This window comes from Vombatus ursinus, unplaced genomic scaffold, assembly GCF_900497805.2.
Source record: "Vombatus ursinus unplaced genomic scaffold, bare-nosed wombat genome assembly UNPS02014813.1, whole genome shotgun sequence".
NCBI lineage: Eukaryota > Metazoa > Chordata > Mammalia > Diprotodontia > Vombatidae > Vombatus > Vombatus ursinus.
Window position 1 is genome coordinate 27,237,844 of NW_020954591.1, and position 23,553 is coordinate 27,261,396.

The following is a 23,553-nucleotide window of genomic DNA, read 5'->3' on the forward strand; positions in this document are numbered from 1 at the left end:
TCCTCTCTGTTCTTTTTCAAGTAAGGGGTTTCTCGTTTATCTTTGTAAAAGATATTTTTTTTGCAAAATTTTTTGCCAAAGTTGCAAAAGGTATGCTTTCCCCATATTTTTCTAATTTGTTTGTGATGTGATCCTTTTATATCTAGGTCGTGTATCTATTTGAAACTTATTATAGTATATGGTGTGAGATCTTGATCTAAACTTAATATCTTTTTTTAAGTATATAATAAGTTCACAATGTTCTCTTCAAAGCTGTGCTGCTTCTCTGTGCTTCCTTCTGATGTCTTCTGGTCATTTAAAAATGCTTCAAATCCCCCTTTTTCTTCCTTTTTTTCTTTTCTTTTTTGATAACCCAATGGCTAGCTTCCCTTTCCACTGTAAAACAAAAAACCAAAAAAAAAAAACCAACCAAAACACAAGCTTTGCAATACATCAGAACAGTTAAGCAAAACAAATAGATACATTTGCTACAACCAAAAATTTTGCGCCTTTTTTTCTTGATCCTTCCCTGAATCTACCTTTTCTCTGATTTTTTCTTCCCTTCTTCCTGCACCTGTCTGATTCCCTTTTGAGTTTAATGTATTTCTACACAAAATACTGTGTGTGTGTGTGTGTGTGTGTGTGTGTGTGTTTTTACATGTCGATATTCATGTTCCTTTTCCCAGGTCACGTGGAAGCATTTGAGCCTTTCCTTCCTCCATGTTTATATAATCTCCTCACATACCTTGTTTATGTGAGATAGTAAGTTCTTTCCCCTTCATTTCCCTTTAGTGTATTCCTTTTCTCTTCTTTTATTCTTTTTTTCTTAAGATTACCTGTATACACCAAAGTTTTTCCCAGGCTCTCTGTCCAATTTTCTCCCTTTGTGACGTTTAGAAGACATTAAGTTTTGAGGGAATATTTGTTTCTTGTGCCACTATTAGAATATAAACACATCATAATTGCATAGGTCCCTCCAATTATTCAAATGTATCAATCTTTCTGTGTTTTTCTTAAGTCCTGAGTTTATAATTCAAAGTATATACACAGGTCTGGTCACTACATCAAGAATATTTGGAAATCCTTTTTTCATTAAAGGTCCATTTTTCTTCTTCAAGATTATAATCAGCTTTGCTATGCAGGTAATTCTTAATTATAAACCTTTTTTTTGCCTTCTGTAACATTGTATTCTAAGCCCTCCTTTTATTTATAATGGTAACTGTCACGTCTTCTGCGATTTTGACCATAGCAACTTAATGATTTTTCCTGGAAGCTCTGGATTTTGGCTATGATGTTCCTGGGTACTTTTATTTTGAGATTCCTTTCAGGAGGTGACCCATAAAATTTTTCAGTTTGCGCTTCTCCCTCTGGTTCTAATTGGACTAGGAAAATTTCATTCATGATTTCTTGAATTATGGTGCCTAGGTGTTCTCCCATCCACAATGGTTGGTGTTTTTAGAAATCTCACAATAATTCTTTAGATTGTTTGTCATTGATCTAATTTTTAGGTCATTTGCTTTGATAGGAGATACCTTATATTTTCTGATAATTTTCCATTATTTCAATTCAGTCCTATTATTTGTTGTTGTTATTGTTGTCTCATTTAGTCACTGTTGGTCTGTGCTGGATTTTCTATGTAGTATATTGTGAGGTGTTTTCTTGGGATGGCCTGATTTAAGGTATGCTCTAATCCAGGGGCTGCGAACCTGCATCCTCGAGGCCCCATGTGGCCTTCTAGATCCTTGGGTATGGACTTTTGACTGAGTCCAAGTTTTACAAAACAAATCCTTTTATTAAGGGTATTTTTTCTGTGAAGTTTGGATTCAGTCAAAGGGCTCCACTTAAAGACCTAGAGGGCCACATGTGGCCTTGAGATCACAGGTAGCTTACCCTTGCCTTGCCTACAAGGTCTTCTTATCCTTTGCTGAAAGACCAATCTACTTGCAGGCTCCAGGCATCCTTACTAAATGCTGAAAGACTCCTGTCCCCTTATTCCTAGCACATAATTGTAGGCTGCAGAAACCCCAAAAATGCCTTTAGTTCACCAATCACAAGACTTCCTTGAACTGCATCCATAGGCCATGCTTTTCTGCCTAGGCCTCTTTCATAGGGCCCACAGGTTTTGACTTTGTCTTTATGTGGACCCGGACTTAACAAAATACATTTACCCTAATTTGTCTTTGGGTTTCTTGACTATTGCGTAGTTTAGTAGTTTTTGTTTTGTTTTGTTTTGTTTTTTTTATAATCCTGACTGGCACAGTTATGAGAGAAATGGACTAATTCTTCCTCTCACAGCATCATCTCGAGGAGAATCCTTCCCTACTTTTTTTTCACCTTGATTGATTTTTCTTTTTCTTTTTTTTTTTTTAGTGAAGCAATTGGGGTTAAGTGACTTGCCCCAGGATCACACAGGTAGTACCTTGATTGATTCTTGCAAGAGTTACGTACAAAATGGTTCTGACTTTACTAATTTTTGAACCCCTGATAACTCTTACCTATTGTAATTTCTTCCTGTTTACTAACAATTAGAGTCTTTTCTCTTCTTTAGGACCAAGGTAAGAATCTTACCTCTTCCAAAATGTCTACCTTGACTAACTCTACCCTACAGTAAAGAAATGGTCCAAGAATATGATCAAGTAGTTATCTAAGGGAATAATCCAAGTTTTCATCATCCATCTGAAAAAATGCTCTAAATTAATAATGATGTTTTAAATGTTAAATGCTAAAAATGCTCTAAAATAACAATAATCTAAAGAATTGGAGAAATGCAAATCAAAGCAGCTGAGGTTCCACCTCATACCTATTAGATTTACAAAGATGACAAAAAAAGGGAAAATAACAATTGTTAGAGGGGCTTTGAGAAGACAAGCACACTAGTCCTCTATTGGTGAATCTGTGAATTGATCTAGTCATTCTGGAATGGAATTTGAAACTATCTCCAAAAATTCAGTCAGTCTAAGAATTGGAGATAAAATAGCTAGATGCATATAACAGAGATTTCTTTCTCTCTCTCTCTTTCTTTCTTTTTAACATATAATTCTCTTTTTTTCTCTCCTCCTTCATATATAGAAATGTTCTTTGCGGGGTTATTAGATTAAAAATAACAGAAAAACTAGAATTATTTTTACAAAAGCAAACAATTGGGAGAAAAGGGAAATCAATGAATTTTAAATGGTGTGTATTTCAGCCTAGGCTTAAGGTGGTTATTTGCAATGTTTTAAGTGTCTTTGCTGACCACTTTCAGTTCCCCCATTAATAACTATAAATACAAACACATATACAATATGTATATATATAATGTTTGTATGCACATAAATATGCCATGCATACGTGTGTGTGTGTGTGTGTGTATGTGTGTGTGTGTGTGTGTGTGTGTATAACTTAAAACTCTATTTGGGACTTTCGGGACACTCTTATAAAGAAACTTTCTCTTCCCATAGCATAGATGTGAATGATTGGTATCTTGGACATGTTTGGATTCTTCTATTTGTTTAAAAGTAATTACCTGATCTGACACCCAGATAGGAAATACACATAATCTAATGTACAATTAATCAATAGTTTCATCAGTGTGCTTACTATAATCAGCAGTACATATAGAAACTAATCCATACCTTTCAGTGCGGAACCACTAGTGTCCAGATCCCACAAAACCTCCACGGGGAGTCAACCTAATTTCATAGAATTTTTCCTGTAGGTCTTTTGGGATTGCATGGGTACCATTGAAGTACCTTGGCTATCTGTCAGTTGTCTCTCCTAACGCATGACTGGTTCATCTCTTTTTTCTAGTCTTGCAAGTATCTCAGATGATAACCTTTCTGATGCCTCTTTGCACAGTTATTCATTAGGAATATATTGCTGCCTACTCATGCCCACCATGTACCTCTTAATTGCCCTGTAGGTAACTCACAACTTTAATTCTTTGGAGGCTGTGGTGTTCTATGATTTACAGCCATAGAACATTACCAGAAGAATATTATTTCCAAAAAGAGATGGGCCTTTGTTTCAGAGAGGTTTGGTCTCATTAAAATTGCTACACAATTTCCAAAAGGCAACTCATCTCACTCTTCTCCCCGTGTTCAATTGTCTTGTAGCTCATTCTTTTCACAATGTCTCTCCAAGATATACGGACTTAAAGAAACAGCTCTATGGGATGTCCATCCAGTTGCATGTCATGTAGACAGCAGGATTCTTTGATCATCCCTTACATTTATAAAGTTTGTAACAGTTTAAAAAGCACTTTCATATACATTCATTCATCTGACCATCACAGCTACCCTTCAGGGGCAGCTACCCCACTGTATCTTACATGTGTCAGGTCAGGGAAAGTAAGAAAAGGGAATCCAAAAGAGGGTAAGAGAATGATCAGTGTTGTAGTTATTTTTCTTGACCCTGTCTCTCCAGGCTTATTACACACCACTCCCTCTCAGATACTCTGCATTTTAGCCCAAACAGCATAATGGATTTTCTCTGTCCATGACATTACATCTCCTATCTCTGCTTCTTCATGTAGGCTTACCCTCACACCTAAAACATTTTCCCTCCTCACCAGGGATTCTTGGAACCTCTAGATCCCTTCAAAGCTCAGTTCAAATGTACCACCACTCCCCATTCCCCACCCACAAAAGGCTTTTCCTGATTCTTTCATTCATTAATTCCTGATTCTTTCATTTGTTAATTCTACTTACTCTGAAATTACTTTGTAAATATATTTTTTATTTATATGCATACATCATATATATTTGCTATGTATATATTTTATATTTACTTAACTGTGTACATGTTATTTCCCTCCAGCAGACTATAATGTCCTTGAGGGCAGGGAATGTTTTGTTTTTGTCCCTGTGTTCTTTAATGCCTGACATACAGTAAAGTACTTAGTAATTCTTTTTGAGTTGAATTGAATAGCTTTTCTGTATCCAGCAATATAAGCCAAGATTTTTCTTGAATGGAAAGAAAGCCAGAAGGAATTGCAAGGTTTGCATTCTGTTTCTCTCAGGCACCCTGTAAGGCATTTCATTAGTATCCCTCTGCACAGGAAAGGGATAATAGGGCACATGGAACTGGGGAGAAGACTCAGTGGGGACATGTTAGCTGTCTTCAAGTATTTGAATGGCTGTCATCCCAAAACAGGACTGTGCTTGTTCAGGGTAGCTCCTCAGGCAGGACTAGGACCAGTGGGCAGAACTTAGAGGGAGTCAAATTTCAGCTCAGTATAATAAAGATCTGTCTAATAACTAGATGTTCCAAAATGGAATGGCCTGTCTTGTGAGGGAGGGAACTTCTCATTACTGGAAGTGTTTAAGCAGAGGTTAGATGACCACACATCAGGGATATTATAAGAGAAATTTCTCCATGAAGTGGGAAGTTCTAGATGACTTCCTGCTAGACTATGATTAGTGAATAATTAAAAAAAGGAGGGCATTATCACAAAGACCCAGCAAGAATCAGCCATAGAAGATTAACCTTGGTTTTTTTTTTTAATAATTATTTTTCCTGGGTTAATAACTGGCAAATCAGGGGAATGGTATAACTTACTGAGATTTTAGTAAGGCATTTTTCAAGACAGATCATAGCATTCCTGCAGTCAAGTTTGAGAAATGTGAATTAGACATTAGTTATTTAGTTATTTGGAATTGGGAATACTAAAAGGCTAAACTCAAAGAGTACTCATTAGTGATTTGAGGTCATCATGGAAGGATCCATCTGTAGTGGAATGCTCTAGGAGGTCTTTAGGATCTGTACTCGGCTTTATTTGTTTAACTTTTTTTTAAACCTAAGATTTGAATAAAGATGTAGATGATGTGTTTATTAAGTTCACAGATGATTCAAGTTGGGATGGATTAGATGACAGAATCATGATCCAAAAAGATCTTGGCAGCCTAGAACTTTGGGGAAAATATAACATGAAATTTAATAATGATAAATGTCAAGTCTTTGGGCTCAAAATTTTACCTTGATTTTTTATGAGATTTTTTTTTCATTTTTTAAATTCTATTTCTCAATTCAACACATTAATTGAGAAAGTATTTAATAGTACTAAGAACTCACTGGAGATACAAAAGTTAAAATGAAAACCTATCCCAGCTTCAAGGAGTCTATATTCCACTAGAGAATATAACATATAAAGAGGCAAGTAAAATATACCAGATGAAATCACAAACCCATTAATGGTGTAAAGGTAATTACCATTTGTTTGGCATGTTAACTAGAATTTTTATCTTATTTCTATGTCTTGGTTTCCCAACTAAGTTGTAAGATTCTTGAGGGTAGGAGTCATGACATAGAATTATCAAATTATAATTTTAAATATATAAATTATAATTTATAATAATTATAAATATTAATATTATTTAGGAATAGAGCTTAAAGATTATTCTCACCTACTCCCATTTTACGAGTAAGAAAACTGAGGTCCACAGGGGCTAATTGACTTGCCCTCATGTCTTTGTATCCTAGTTTCTGTCACAGTTTCTTGCACATAGTAACATTGTAGGTCCTTATTAAATGTTTGTCAATCATACGTCTGTTTTTTTTCCTGAGGATATTAAGATTTTTTTTTTTGCTTCTTTAGTACTAAACTTTCTTGCAATGGGTACAAGGTGAATCTATTTATTGTAAATTATACTCTGAATGAGTAGTGCTTTACTGAGTTTCCAATTTATTATTTTTGTTATCCCAGTTATTGTTATCATCATAGTAGAAAGATTCACCTGACAGGCAAGGGTAATGGTATTTGCCATCTGTCTCAGAGGAATGTTTTGACCATTAACAAGATTATGTTTGCTAAACTATCCAAGGCCCTTAGGTGAAATAGGCGATATACCCACAGGTGATGATTATCTCTGTGTCCCTCTGATTTATTTCAATAGGAGCTAGGATTCACCAGTTCAAGGTGTGATCCTTTGAAAACCTGATTCCTGGGGAAGCAGAGATAATTCCTTTCTACTACCATCTCCACTCAATTGTGCCCCACGAACAATCTTTCTTCTCTATTATTTCCCCAAATCTTATTGGCTGTTAAAAAACAAGTGGTGATTAGTTCAATATGAGATTCCCATGAGGACCACGGAAAGATTGAATGCAGCAAAGAAAATGGATCTTGTCAAGAGTCCCAAAGCACAAGGAAAGGGTTCAAGGATGGGGATGGTAATGGTGGTGGTGTGCTTTCTCCCCCTCCCAACTTGTTTTTCTGTTTGTATAAGATGTGTTTCTTCCCTCACCCTCCTGCAGCTGTATCATCAGCAAATTGAAGAGAAGGAGAGAAAAGCTATTTAAATGTATACTATTGAATTTCTGTAGGACACCGAAATATTTTTGAAGTTAATGGGGGAGCTCTGAATAGTCTGTTTCAAATAATTACAGGAAAAAAAAACATTGAAATAATTAGTAGTTGCGACCAGAGCATTCAACAAAATGAAACGACATCTTCTCTTGCCTATTAAGCAGCACATTATTTTCAGTTTAGTGTATTTGGGATGAAATTAGATGGCAAACACACTGCATCATTGAGTGATTAGAAGAACTTAGAATCATTGAGAGTTAGACTAGTACCATCAGCTTTTTTTTTTTCTCTTTCCTCTCTATCAGACTCTTTGGGAAGTAGGGAAGGGATCACACTGTACTCTCTCCTCTGCTGGAAGCAATTTTAACAGAGATAGTTGGCACTAACCTTGTAAACAATAAAATTTCAGTTTAAGATAGTTCAGGGATAGCCATACTTGAAGTCAGAGGAATGGGCTAGATGCACTATAGAGAGTTTGATTCTCTAATCCTTTAGGTGATTCCATGAATATTGTTTAATCTAGCTATTCTTCCCAGACAATGAAGCGTTTAACAAAAAGTTGGTCTTAGGTAAAATAGTAAATCAGACATAATTTATCTAAAGTGACCAAAACTCTCCTTCCCCTCCATCTCTAAAATTGTTCTGCCTCCCATAGCCTTAACTCCTTTCTCCCTAAATCTTTTCTTCTTTCTTTTCCTCTTTTTCTTTCTCTCCTTTCCTTCTTTCCTTCCTTCCTTCCTTCCTTCTCCTTCTTCCTCTTCTTCTTCTCCTTTTCCTTCTCCTTCTCCTCCTCCTCCTCCTCATTTTCACACACCCACAGACACACAGACACAGACAGACAGACACACACACACATTCCACACTGAGAACTCCTTATACCCATGAAGCAGTATGGTAGTACATGCTTAACAGCAAGACTAGAGAGTTTTGGGGGAAGAGTAATGCATTTATGTTGTTGCTGTTCAGTTGTATTTGACTCTTTGTGATCCCCATTTGGGGTTTTCTTGGCAAAAACACTGGAGTGGTTTGTCATTTTCTTCTCCAGCTCATTTTACAGATGAAGAAACTGAGGCGAACAGGGTTAAGTGACTTGCCCAGGGTCCCATGTATAGTAAGCATCTAAGGCTATATTTGAACTCAAGAAGAGGAGTCTTTCCAACTCCAGGCCTGGCTCTCTATCGACTGCACTATATGTATATATGTATGTATGTATGTATATTTATGTATAAAAAGTTTAATTCGCATTATTAACACTTTATTAAATCAAGACAACCAAGAAAACAATAAAACCAACTCTCATTTGTAAGAATTGCTCATTTCTTAGATGTAAATGCTCTCAATGAAAATTAACAATGGACTCTCTCACAAGTTGATTGAAGTACACTCCTCTCATAAGGTAATACAAACAGATTCCTCCCCCCATCTTGGGAATACATGATATAGAACTGATCACAGATCAATACCTCTCATATTTGCTTCCTCCCTATTATCCTATAACTTCACTTTCACCTTCCTCTGCTGCTTTACCTGTCTTACTCCCCAACCCTTTCTATTCCAATCTCTTTTTCTGACCTTTTTTCTTCACCTCCTTCCATTTCTATCTCCTGAGGTAGGAGACAAAGAAATCAAGAAACAGGAGAGAAAAAGACAGAGAGAGATGAAGGAAAAAATCAGGTATGAGTGGAGCAGACACTATATCTGTCTTTTCTTTATTTTGTGTAAAATAGTGCTCATATCTCAGGTATGTGTTTCTTTGATTTTTAATCTCATTTAACTTTTTATATCTTCTATCATTTATGAAAAAGATACTTATTAAAATATAGGTATGATGCCTAAGATACCAACTAATTCTGCTCTGACACATCTAAATTTTTTGGATATTTTGAATGTTTTTATTGATATCTTTTGTTTTTATATAACCTTTATTTCCAAATATATTCCTCCTAACCCCCCTACCTAGAGAGCTAATATTTGTAACTAAGAAAGAAAAAGAAAAAATGATAGAGATAGGGAAACTAGGAAAGAGACAGAGAGATGGAGAAAGGGAGATAAAGACAGAGTGGGGGAGGAGGATAATTTGTAGTGCTTTACACCATAGTTCTCCACCTCTGCAAAGGAGGAAGGAAGGTGCATTTTCTCATTACTAATTGCATAGTCATGTTTTATACACCTGAGAGGAGGAATTCAAACCCAGGTCTCTCAGGACTCCAAGTAAGCTTGTCTTATTGTAGAAGAATACAAAACAAAACAAAACAAAACACCACAACTCGTTGAGAGAACTGAACAAATCAGCATTGTTAATTGGCCCCTATGTGCTAGCTAAGCAATGGGGATACAAAGGACAAAAACAGTTCCCACCCTCAAGGAGCTTACAATCCAATGAGGAGACAACATAGAGATAATTTGCGAACAAGATGTACCCAGGATATACTGGAAATAATCTTAGAGTACAAGAGAATGAGACAATCAGTTTGCATGGGCATATCTTTTCCTCACTAGCCAGTATTTTGTCCTTTGACCCCAAGAAATTCCTAGAATAAGCAGCATTTGTCTGATAAATGAATAAATCTGAACTGAAGGGGGACAGACATATAAAGGAATTGGAAAAAGGGATGGTAAGGAAAGTTGTTGGGAGCCACTTTTCTGGCCACAGAGGCCATAATAATTCACGCTTATATGGAATTATTGTATGTTGCCTGGGATACAGACAGATTTTGTCTTATCCATTGGCTACTGCTTCCATAAGGATTTTATGTTCCTATCCCATCATGTTTCAATATGATTTTGTTGTCTTTGGCCAGGTATTTATATTTTGAAAGTCCCCCCCCCCCTTTCCATATAGCTTAGATATGTTGACTATTGGGAATGGAAATGTCTATTTAAAATTTTTTTTTTAATAAATCAATGTTATACATAGGTAATTATGGGCAGCAGTTGGGACTCTGATGATGGTCCAGAGCCTATACAGTTAATTGGTTAAGTGTTCCAAGACATTTTTTGATCTTACAATAGAAGAATGTCTTCAGTCATTTCATGAAAGATAGCAAGCTTTTAATGTATAATTTTAGGAACTAATATCTTGTAGAAATCTGGTAGGTGATAATTTTTTATAGCCTTAGTGATGTCTTACATAATCTCAATCATTTCTTTGCATAATCTGTATTGATCACTAAATCTAGGCTCCACAATAATAACACATTTCTGGTTTTCTAGGTCTATAAAGTAATTCTTTGTTAGTTTTAAAGTCTTTCAAAGTTGTTTTTGTTCATAAGGTTAATGTCATTGTATAGATTGTTCTCCTGCTCAATTCACACTTCATCAGTTTATAGAGTTCTTCCCAGCTTCCTCTTAAACTGTCTATTTTATCATTAATTTTTGGCATAATAATATTTCATCATATTCACATACCATAATTTCTTTAGCCATTTCATAATAGTTAGGTTCCCCCTCCCCCACCAGTTTTTAGTTTGGGGTTACTATGAAGACACCTGCTTTAAAAATTTTTATACATATGGGTCCTTTTTCTCTTTCTTTGATTTTTTTGGGTATGGCCTAGGGGCTAGGGGTGGGAACCTGCAGCCTCAAGGCCACATGTGGCCTTCTAGGTCCTTGGGTGTGGCCTTTTGACTGAGTCCAAGTTTTACAGAACAAATTCTTTCATTAAGGGGATTTATCCTGTGAAGTTTGGATTCAGTCAAAGGGCTGCACTTGAAAGACCTAGAGGCCTACATGTGACCTCAAGGTTGCAGATTCCCGACCACTGGCCTAGGCCATACTTGTCTTTTGCCATATTCTTCCTCTCTGTAAAGAAGAGACAGAGATCAAAGAGAGGAAGAAAAAATAAAAGAACAGAATAAAGGGAAATATATAATTAACAAATATAACTATGAATATAGGATGAACTCACCCATAAAATAAAAGGTGATAGCAAAATGGATTAAAAAGCAGATTCTAACAACATGTTATTTACAAGAAACACACTTTAAAACATTGGTGCTCACAGAGAGTTAAAATAAGAGACTATAGAAAAATGTGAAAAAGCTAGGTAGCAATCATGATCTCAGACAAGGCAACAACAAGAGTAGATTTGATTAAAAAGAGATTAACAAGGAAATATGTTACTCTGAAAGATACTATGGACATTGAATTAATATCAATACATAAAATATATGCAAATAATGGCATGGCATCTAACTACTTATATGAAAAACTCAATGAGTTAAAGGGAGAAACAGACAATAAAGCTATAATAATGTGGGGACTCAAAATACCCCTTTTAGACCTCTACAAATATAACCAAAAATAAACAAGAAAGAAGTTAAGGAGCAAATTAAATGACATTTTATTTAGAGAACCCTAGAAAGTCAACTAAAATTAATTGAAACTATTAATAACTTCAGCAAAATCGGAAGGTATTAAATAAATCCACTTAAGTCATCAGTATTTATGTATATTGCTATCAAAATCAACAGGAAAAGAAAAAGAATTCTATTTTGAATAACTAAAATATTTAGTTACTTAAATATGTGTGAATTTACCTGCCAAAATACACACTGGAACTATATGAATACACACTTTTTATGTAAATAAAAACTATTGTTTTTGGACATAAAGATAGACCTAAAAAAACTATAGCAATATTAATTGCTCATATGTAGGTTGAAATGGTCTAATAAAAATGGCACTACTTCTTAAATTAATTTGCTTATTTAGTCATAACAATCAAACTAGCCAAGTATTATTTTATAAAGCTAGAAAAATAATGACAAATTTCATCTGGAGGAACAAAGTGTCAAAAACTCAAAGGGAATAATGAAAAATCAAGTGGGAAATAGGGGACATAGAAAATTCCAGATATCAAACTGTATTACAAAGTAGTAATCATCAAAATGAGGTAGTAATGGTGAAGAAAAAAAAAGATTTAACATTGACATAGATTAGGTACATAGTATACTGAAGCAAATGTAGTCTACCCTTTGATAAACCCAAAGACCTCCACTAATGAGGAAAGAACTCATTGTACAACAAAAACTTCCGGGAAAGCTGGAAAGCAGTTTGGCAGAAACTAGGTATAGATCAACAATTTATATGATATAAACTTCAAATATACACATGACTTGGGCATAAAGGGTGACATCAAAAACAAAATAGAGGAGCAAGGAAGAAATTTCCTTTCAGATCTATGGATGGGGAAAAAATATGACCAATAAATGACAGCATCACAGAAGATAAAATGAATATTTTTATTCATTAAATTTAAAGAGTTTTGCCTAAAAACAGTCACTAAAAATTAGAAAGGAAGTAGATAATCAGAAGGAAATCTCTGCAGTAAGTTTCTCTGAAAAGGGTTGCATTTTTAAGATATATAAAGAACTGGTTCAGTCTTATAAGAATAAGAGCCATTTCTCAATTGACAAATGGTCAAAAGATATTAACTGGCATGTTGCAAGAAATATAAATAGGCATATTTTAAAAGTCCCAAATCTCTAGTAATTAGAGAAGTGGGAATTGAAACAATGCTGAGGTGTCCATCAGATTGGCAAACTTTGTAGGAAAGGAAGATGGCAAATGGTGCAGGGACTGGGGAAATATACATGAAAGTCATACAAATGAAGCCATTCTAGAAAGCAAACTGGAACTATGCCTGAAAAGTTACTAAACTGTGCCTACTCTTTGACCCATCAATGCCACTAACAGAAATAAACTCCCCCCGCAAAAAAAAAGGGAAAAAAGGGAAAGAACTCATATCTACAAAACTGTGCATAAAAACACTTCTGTGCTGGTAAAAAAAACTGGAAATTAAAGGGATGCCAATCAATTGGGAAATGGGTGAACAAATTTCGGTATATTAATGAAAAAAATCTATTATGCCATAAGGTATGATGATAAGGACAACTTCAGACAAACCAGGGAATACTTGTGTGCACTATTGAAGAGTGAAGGGAAGAAAACACAGGGAATAATTTATGTAACAATAACATTGCAAAGACAAACAACTTTGAAAGACTTAAGAACTCTGATCAACACAATGACCAGCATGATTTCAGAAGACCAAGGATGAAGCACACTACCCATCTCCTGACAGAGAGGTGTAAAATGAAATGTATATTATTTGGACTGGGCCAATGCAGAAATTAGTTTTGTTTGACTATGCATATTTGTGTAACCATGAATTTGTTTCCTTCCCTATTAAATTGGTAGAGGCAGGAGTATATTGAAATACATTCACATATATATATATATGAGTATTTTATATATAATATATATATGTTCAGCGAAAAGAATAAAATTAAATTGATAAAATTGGTAGAATTATCTTGTAAATCCATCTGTTTCTTGTTTTTTATTTCTTTGAAATATATTTGTGCTTTAGTCAATTTTCTGATAATCAATTTATTTGAATTTTTATTCTATGAATCTGGGAATTTCATATTTTAATATATTTTCCATTTTATTTAAACTGTAAATTTTATTGGTATTTAATTGAGCAAACAATAGTTTCTAAAAATTTCCTTTATCTCTTTTTCTCTTATTTTTCATTATCCTTTTTCATTTTCAATTCTGACAAATTATTTTTTTCTTTTTATTGACTATTTTTAATGTTTCTAGTTTTATTTATCAAGTCAATCTTTCTTTTGCTTTTCTTTCAATTTTGTTAATCTTTGATTTATATGCCATCGTGCTGCAGGAAGGAAGCTAAGAGCATTCAATACAGGAATCTATTACAAAGGTTTATCTTGAAATGGACAGACTTCAATGCCAACTTCACATAATGGTTTTCTCAACTGAGCACGTGTTCTCATTTTGATATGTTCATAAGATTGTCTCCTCTCAGTCTTCCTTCTATATTGTTCCTTCTAACTCATCTACTTTGGTTGATGTTGGTCCTCTTATAAACCTCTTACCTTCTCAACCAGCTGCCTGTGATTGCTTCAATTTTCTCTATTCATCCTTTCTATTTCTATGTCCATGCTACTTTAAATGTTTTTTTTTTCTTTTTCTAGCACTTACACTAATGGACTTGTTTTGCTTCATCCCATAGATCTTACCTTTGTTGTTTATTTTATGGGTTTTTTTTCAAATTATCTCCATCTGAACTTCTATTTTGTCTGTTTGACATAAAGGCAAATCACAGTGTGACGTACTTCCCTTTACTTAGATAGTCATTTTATTTAGTGAAGGGGCGTGTGTGAGAAAAATAGGAAATCAGTTTGAGAAGAAACATATATAGTTCTGAGGACCTTACAGAAAGCAGCTCAGAAGAAAACCTATTGACTGATGTTAGAGATGGCTACAATCCATTGTTTCCCAACTGCTAATGTAAAAATGCCGGTTTTCAGTACTTTGGATTTTAATGTTTGGGAAATCTGAATCAAAGAACTATTTGTAGGCTGTGGGAAAATTGTACATGGACTATTTTTATCTAACAGATCTAACAGTTTTTCAACCTGAGATTGAGGTTAGTTACTATACATGAGGAGGAGGTAGGGTCAAAGAAAAACCACAGATGAAGCAGATGAAGAAATCAGCTGAGAAGACTCAGATATGCCAATGAAAGAAGTTACAGTAGACAAAAACATAGACAATCTATTGTCCAGACAAACTAGTCTTTGCTTTGTTCTGCCATCTTTTGCCTCATTGCTTGCTTAGCCTTAAATCACTCAATGGGTGTTGCCTCAGACAAACTGAGACCTGGGAAAGACTCTAGCATAAAAAGGCCAAGGTCACCCACTGCATCCTGGGCCATCGCCAGTCATCTTGACTTTTGTTTTGCCACTGGACTTTAATGACTCTGGAGAAGAGAGTGAGGCTGATGATTTTGCACAGCTTTGCCTCACTCACATCCAATTGATTTTAAAGTCAAGACTTCAACCTCATGATGTCATTGGTCCTCTTCAAGAATGAAGGATGAACAACAACTGCCTTCCATTCTCATGTCCAACTCAGAGAATCCTTCAGTTCTGGCAAGTCTTGGATCAGATACCACGCCCTGCCATTAGCAACTGCTAGTTTCCTTCCTCCAGGTTTTAACTACCATGTAGTTATTTTGAATATTCTGTAATTCTTATAGATGTACATTTTCTCTCTGCTCCATCTCAAAAAAAATGTAAGCACCTGGGGAGCCGGAATTGTTTGGTTGGTTTTTGTTTGTTTGCTTGTTTTGTTTTGTTTTGTTTTGTTTTTGTCTCAATCTTTAGCATGATAATAATAGCTAATAATAACAACTAACAATTCTATAGTGCTTTAATGTTTTCAAGGTGATTTTTATCTTCACAACAACCTTGGGAGGAAAGTTATTATTATCCCCATTTTGCAGTTAAGAAAAATGAGTTAGGTAGAGGTTAAGTGACTTGTCCAGGGTCAAACAGCTAATACATATCTGATGCTAGACTGAAATTCAGCCAGTGTCCTATATGTTGCATAACAAAGTAGATACTGAATAAGTCCTTAATAGATTCCTGTCACTCTCCCATAGATATGCTGTGCCAGGGCTATTGGTCACACCCCACTGACTACAGTAATGAAGATAAAGTTGACTTTTGGCATGACAAGCCCACTTGCAGAAACAAGCAGGAAGGGAGACCCAATGTTCTGATTTTTATGGGGCAGCAAATTCACTGAAAGTCCTTAGGGAAAAGCCATAGCCTCAGTTCCCAAACCAGGTCAGAGAGTTTTCTGCTCTGAATTTATAATATCTGTACTGAGTCAATTTAAACAATTTCAATCAACAGGCCCTATGTGATAAATTGCATGTAACTCAAACCTAGCAAAGGAAGGACCAATTTAGGTGGAATTTGAGCCTGGAAGTCTTAGAGGTGGTTTAACATACCTACCAGGCTGGAAAAATCCAGATGGTGAGTAAATAGCACATCATCCTTAAGTGGCAGCCAGCACTGGGGAAGTTCAGAAATTTTTCATTGTGTTGTTCATCCTTCATTTTCAAAGAGGACCAACCAGATCACAGGGTGATCAGATCACAGGTCTTGACTTGTTCATGAATTGGATTTAAGTGAGGTAGAGCTTTGCAAAGTCATCAGCCCCACTGTCTCTTCCAGTTATTGAAATCCAGTGGCAGGACAAAAGTCAAGAAGACTGGCGATGGCTTAGGATGCAGGGGAAAATCTTGGTGTCTTCGGTGTCTGACCAAGCTCTAAGTGCTCCGCCACCCTGCTTCAGCCGTCTTTATGGATGTTCGGAACAACAAATCATTCTCATTGGCCTGTTCCCTGACAGAAGTCTTCCCATACTTAGGGAAGACAGCCCCCTAACTCACTGATGGGTTTGTGACCCACTGGTTACCCTCAACCTGGTTTAACCCATCTGCTGAGATGGTTTATCTGTGTGTGACCCCTGGTCATACTACAGCTTCTTGTAGCCACAGATGAGAGTTGGGTGACAGGTGGACAAGTATTACAAGTGTGAATTGACAATACAGTAGTGGAAGAACAATTCAATTGAGAGCAACAAGCATTAGCACGTACTACCAAGTGTAAGGAACTATACAAGTCTCTGGAGATCCAAAACAAAACAAAAAAAAAGGAAATAAAAACCAGTCCCTACCTTTGGGGAAATTATACTACATTGAGATAGTATATTCTATAAGGGCAGTGGGGTGGTACGTGGATGAAGTTGTAGGCCTTAAATCAGGAAGACTCATCTTCCTGAGTTCAAATCTGGCCTCAGACACTTTTTAGCTGTGTGATCCTGGGCAAGTCACTTAACCCTGTCTGCCTCAGTTTCCTCATCTGCAAAATGAGCTGGAGAAGGAAATGGCAAACTGCTCCAGTATTTTTGCCAAGAAACCCCAAATGGGGACATGAAGAGTGGAACATAACTGAAATGACTAAACAACAACAAATAAGAGGACCTTGCATTCTCCTCGAATTAGTTGTGCTGAATAGTTAGTTCCCTCTGCTTGTCTGTGTCACAAGCTCTTTTCTCTTACCATCCCTAAATATTAACCTCATCAGGAGCATCTTATTTCTAGAGTTTCTGGGTAGCAAAGGCACTTGGGGTGTGGCAATCAAAATGCAAATGCAATCCTATAAATCGAGCTTATTGTCAAGCCATTTAATGAAAATGATACAATCTTAGTTATTTTAGAATTAAACCTAGAAGGAACATAAACAATCAGCTAGTTCAACTTCCTTCTTCTACAGCTAAGGAAACCAAGGTCCAGAGAGGCTAATAATATTTTTTTTTAAATGATAAGAGCTAACACTTATATAGCACTTAACTGCATGCCAGGCACATTACAATTTTTATCTCACTTTATCCTCACATCAATCCTGGGAAGTAGGTGCTATTCATATCTCCATTTTACAGATGAGAAAACTTAGGCAATCAGGGATTAAATGACTTACCCAGGGTTACACAGCCAGTAAGTATCTGAGGCTGGATTTAAACTCGTCTTCCTGACTGCAAGCCTGGACTTCTATCTACTGTGCCACATAGCTGCCTATGGTTAAGTGACTTGCCCAAGGTCATACAAGTAGTAAGTGACAAGGCCAAGATTTGAACCTACACATATGAGACAGTTTGTACTGTATATACTGTTTGTACATTTCATTTTGCTTTTTCTGACAAGTTAGAAAAATTCTTTTACCAAGCCCTGCCTGCTAGTTAGGTAGCATCTGCAGACAGCGCTAACTTAGAATTACTGAGAACTAAACATTATAACCGTTTAATGTTTATTGATTTTCCTTCTTCCTTTCCATTTTTAGGAGGGCAGGAAGATATTAATTACATTTTTGAGAGAAGGCAGTGCTGCTGTGTGAAGGTGGCTTGAGAGCTCTCTAGAAGACTAAAATTTTCATTTATCTACTAACTAAACAGAAGCATCCCAGGCAGGCTAAATGGTAAACTTTCTCTCCATCTTCACTCCCTAATGTAAGGAGTTCAACAAAGGCTCCAGCAAGAGTAATTTAAACTCTGTGTTGGGACCTTTTCAGTATCACCTTGTCCTCTGTGCTATAGCTGCCAACAAAAAGAGGAGGGGGAGGAAGTGCCGGTTACAAACATTTTTTTAAATAGCATGACATCTCTTCCCTACTCCACCTGTCTTCCCTCCACAAGCTATAGGGGAAAGTGCTGTCATTGTTCAGTCATGTCAGATTCTTCATGACCCCATTTGGGACTTTCTTGGCAAAGATACTAGTGTGGTTTTCCATTTCCTACTGCACCTCATTTACAAATGAGGAAACTGAGACAGAGTTAAGTGACTTGCCCAGGGTCACACAGCTATTAAGTGTATGAGGTCAAATTTGAACTCAGGATGATGAGTCTTCCTGACTCCAAGCTCAGCACTCTATCTATTGTGCTACCTAGCTGCCCTGAACTGCTTTTATTTCCTTTTTTTCCCCTTTGTTACAACAGATGGCTTTCTGGATAGCAGACAAGGGAATTTTATATTTGGAAATGAAGGTGATATAAAAACAAAAGATATCAGTATAATACGTGAAAGGTCCCTTTCCAGCTCTAACCCTTTGATCATCTGCTGGATTTTCTCCTGTGCAATGAGCCTTCCTCTCAAAGGATCCTGTATAACTATCTGATCATGGGGCCTACACAGGCAACAGTTTTCAAACTCTTTAAAGCCTCTGATGACTCATCATGACATAGAGGTGACCCAGGCTTCTCAAAGGCCGAGCTAGGGGTGTATAAACTCTGATAGATACCGCCAAGCTTGGAATGGCTTTAAGTCTGTGCCTTGTGACAGACTGTGTCCACCCTCTGAGCCTAGCCTAGCCAAGTACAGAGAGGCTCAGCACCAGAAAATGGGATGCTGGTCGATGGCTTTCCCAAGCATAGAACCTGACTAAGGTACAGAGGGGTTGTGGTGTGTATTGTTAGAGGGAGTGCCCATGTGAAAGAAATATCAGAACCTTAAGGTGCTGTTGGACTGTGACATCCTATTCACATATGCTTATTTATTTCTGTGACAATCCCCACCCAATACACTGGACAGTCTTCCCCTACAAACTTCCCCATTTCTGTTGAAAGTATCTCCATCTCTCTATTCACTCAGATTAATACCCTTGGAGTCATCTTCAACTTTCCCACAACCCTGATTCCTAATATTCAGTCAGCTGCCAAATTTTGTAACTCAACTCCCACTACATCTTTTCACATCTGTCACCTTCTCTCTAACAATAGAGGCAACGTTGCAGTTTCCCATCACCTTGTAACAGCCTCCTAATTGGCCTCCCTATTTTAATTTTCTCCAATTTATCCTCTCCAAAGCTGCCAAAATAATCTTCCTAAGCATTTAGACAAAAGGGGGCATTTTGTTACTGCCTTATTAAATTTAAAATATACTTTTAAAAAACCCAACAGTTCATAATTTCGTATACAATCCTCTTTTCTGATCTTCTTTTTATGCTGAAAAGCTCGTGCATATTCATTATCATTAAGTTAATAATAAGAAAAAACAAAATTAAAACAAAATAATTTGAGGCATAACTTTGACCATTTCACTCCCTTGCTTGGGAATCTAGTTTTGCCTCTAGGATTAAACACGGACTGTTCAGTCTAACTCTAGAAGACTAGTTAGAGCCCACCATGCTCTAACTCCAACCTATCTCTCCAGGCTTATTTCATATTATTCCACTTCATTTACTCTGTGTTACAACCACACTGGCCTACTCTCTGTTTGTTCTTTTACCTCCTCATTCCATTTCCTGTCTTTATGGTTTTACACAAGTTATCCCTGATGCCTTCTTACCTCTGCCACTTAAAAACCCTAGCTTTCTTCAAGGCTCATTTCAGGCACTAACTCTGACATGAAGTCTTTCCTAGATCCTTCAATTTTTAGCATTCTCTCCCTCCTCAGATTATCCTATATTTATTTATCTGTGTACATGTTATATAAACTCAGTCAAATGTTAGCTCCTTTGTGGCAAGGATTGGTTCATTTGTGTCTTTGAATCTCCAGTGCCTAGCATGTAGAAGGGCTTAATAAATGTTTACTGAATGGAATTGGAATTAATAAAAACTGAATTTTGTCCTGAGATTCTTTGAGGGGGATAAAAATGGTGTTTGTCGTCCTGTTACATATATACACACTCTCACACCCCTTGGAATATCCTCTGCCCTGTGTTCCTCCATATCCTCCAACACTCAACTCAAATCTTACCACTTCTCTGTGCCTTCTTCAACTTCTTTTGGTCAGGTAGCTTGCTAAAAATGGCATCTAGCATGACTGTGAGGGGAACTAGTTAAAATCTGTTGCATTTCATTTCTTCAATGAGAGTATCTATGGCCTAGGAAATAAAGACAAAATTCAATGAAATTCATCAAACATGACTTACTTGGATCACTATATTAGGAAATAAGAAAGAGATTGAGGGTTAGGTAAGAGAGGTAGGTCCTTGCTGTCAATGAAGCTTCATATTCCTGTGGAACATTAAGGTCAGCAAAGTGATCTGCTTCCATCATTTCATTTGATCCTCATAACAATCCTGTGAAATATGTTCTATCATTATCCCAATTCCAAAAATGAGGAAAGGGAGGCATAAAAATGTGATACAAAAACAAAATTAAGGTAAAGTTTAATGTTATTGACACTAAATCCCTATCTGAAGTCCTCTTCTCTTTCCTTTATGGTATAATTTCACCATCAGAAGAATGCAAATGCTAGCAGGGTCTACCATGCTGGAAATTTATTGGGCTTAGAGATGGGTTGTATGTCAATTATCATAAGCAGATAAACAGAGAGACAGATAGATGAATGGACAGATGGATGGATGGATGGATATATGTGTATCTATGTGTGTATATATCTATATAAATTTAGCTTTATTCTTATTACTCCATTTCACTTACTCTACATTATAGGCAAACTGTTGTACTCTCTGTTTGCTCCTTTACCTCCTCATTCCATTTCCTGTCTTTATGTTTTTGCATGAGCTATCCCTGATCTATCTCTATCTATATGCTTAGGTAGATATCTATATAGATAGAGATATAGATACTCACTCTTTGTGTGATGTATTGAGAGTGAACTGCCAAGATTCATATTCATAATCAAAGTTAAAGGATCCTGACTTAATAAGAGTTAGGGCCCTAGAATTTAAATCTTGAAGGGATCTTAGAAATGTTTATTTTTTTTATTACAAATGAGGAAACCAAGAGAGATTTAATGACTTATCACTCAAAGTGATCTGAAGTAGGTTGAATCCAGCTCCCCTGACACCAAATCCATTATAAAGTATGGAATTTTGGAGAAGAATATTGGTTAGAATACTCCAACCCTTCTCTAAGAAATCTAAAGAGTTTGGAAAAGATCCCTACCTCTCTTCTCTAAGCTCCTAATATTCTTAAAATCTGTATCACATGGTTTAGCACTTAGTTACATTTTGTCTTATATTAGTTTATAATTATTTTGCATGTTCAAGTCTGTCTCCAAAACAAAACTGTAAGATTCTTAGAAGAAAATGTCTTACATTGCTTCATATTTCCTAGAGCAGTGGTTCCCAAACTTTTTTGATCATATACTATCAGCAAAATATTGTAAGCATGTACCCCCCAATCTGTACATAGTCATTTATAAATTCAAGGGTGCAGTAAAACTTTTGGGACTGCTCTACCAAAAATTATGTACATTATCTATGTGCATCAAAATGAAAATTTTAAAAGATGAGATAGAGATGAAATGATATTTGATCCTAGAATCAATAGGAAGCCATTGGAAGCACAGTAGGGAAGTAGGATCATCAGACCTATACTTTAGGAAAATTATATTGGCAGCTGTGTCTGGAGGATGGACTGGAGAGAGAAGAAAGACCTGACACTGGTAGATTAATTAGAGGCCATTTCAGTAGTTTATATGAGACACATCGAGAGTTTGAATTACTGTGGTGGCTGTGTGAGTGGAAAGAGGGGATAGAGATGAGAGATATTGTAGAAAGAGAAATACCAAAGTTCAGCATATAGCAAGATTCAATATGTGGAAAGGACAGTGAGGAGTCAACAGATGACAATAAGGGTGTGAACTTGGGTTCATATGGATTCACAGCAGCATTGGTGCTGCCCTCAATAGTAATAGGGGAGTTTGGAGCTAATAGTAATAGGAGATGTACATTTGGGGGGGAATAGATAATATAAAGAGATCTATGATTTTTCTCCATGCATCCAAACCTGATCAGCCTGTTTGACTCATTCTGTCCTGTATAAAATGAAAATGGAGAAGGGTGGTGCTCTTGCTCAATAATCACTGACCCACAGCCCAGAGCTGATCCAAGACCAGTAATAGCCTACAGTCACCACTAAATGATTTGGGGTGTCTGGGAGTAGATACGCTTGGGGAGACTGCATTATCCAGCTGGTACCTGCATAGCTGCTACAGTGAATACCTAGGTAGCCAACTAGGAACAGTTAGGTGGTGGAGTGGATAAAGCACTGGACCTGGAGTCAGTAGGACCCGAGATCAAATCTGGCCTCAGACACTTGCTAGTTATGTGACCCTGGGGGGTGGAATCTCATTTTGCCTCAGTTTCCTCATCTATAAAATGAACTGAAAAAGAAAATGGCAAAGCACTCCAGTATCTTTGCCAAGAAAACCCCAAATGGGATCATGAAAAGTTAGATACAACTGAAACAAATCAATAACAATGAACACCTGGAAGATGGCAAAGAGGGGGCAGAATGATGGAGGATGAGGGTAGATGTGGTTGTGTTGGAGATAAGTCCCTTGATTTGCCATATCTGAGAAGGTGGGATTTGGCCAATCTCCTTCCCTCTGTTGATTATTTCCCAAATATTCTATATATAACTTAATTGTACCTGGTTGTTTGCATGTTATCTCTCCAATTAGATTGTGAGCTCCATGAAACCAAAGACTATCTTTTGCTTTTCTTTGCCTAGAACTTAGCCCAGTGACTGACATATATAGCAGGTAGTTGATAAATATTTATTGATTGATTGACTGTAAAAGACCATTCCTCTCCCTAATTTCCTTATTTGATCATCCTTTCAGTCATCCAGGTGGATAACATCAAAATCATTCTTGACTCTTTACCCTCACGCACTAACACTTTTCTGCATGTTGGTTCCACATCTATACCAGTTGGTATAGATCCTGCCACTACCACATCTCTCACATCCCTCCCTTTTTCCTCTCTCATACTACAATGATTTTTGTTTGAGTTTTCATCTCTTCCCACCTAGATTATTGTAATAGCCTCTGATTTGGGCTCTTGGGTCTCCAAGTTTTAAGTGGTGTTGAAGAATTTGAGTGCCGTAGGTATTTAGAGAAAGGAGAGGTCACTGAGGATTTGAGTAGTCCAGAG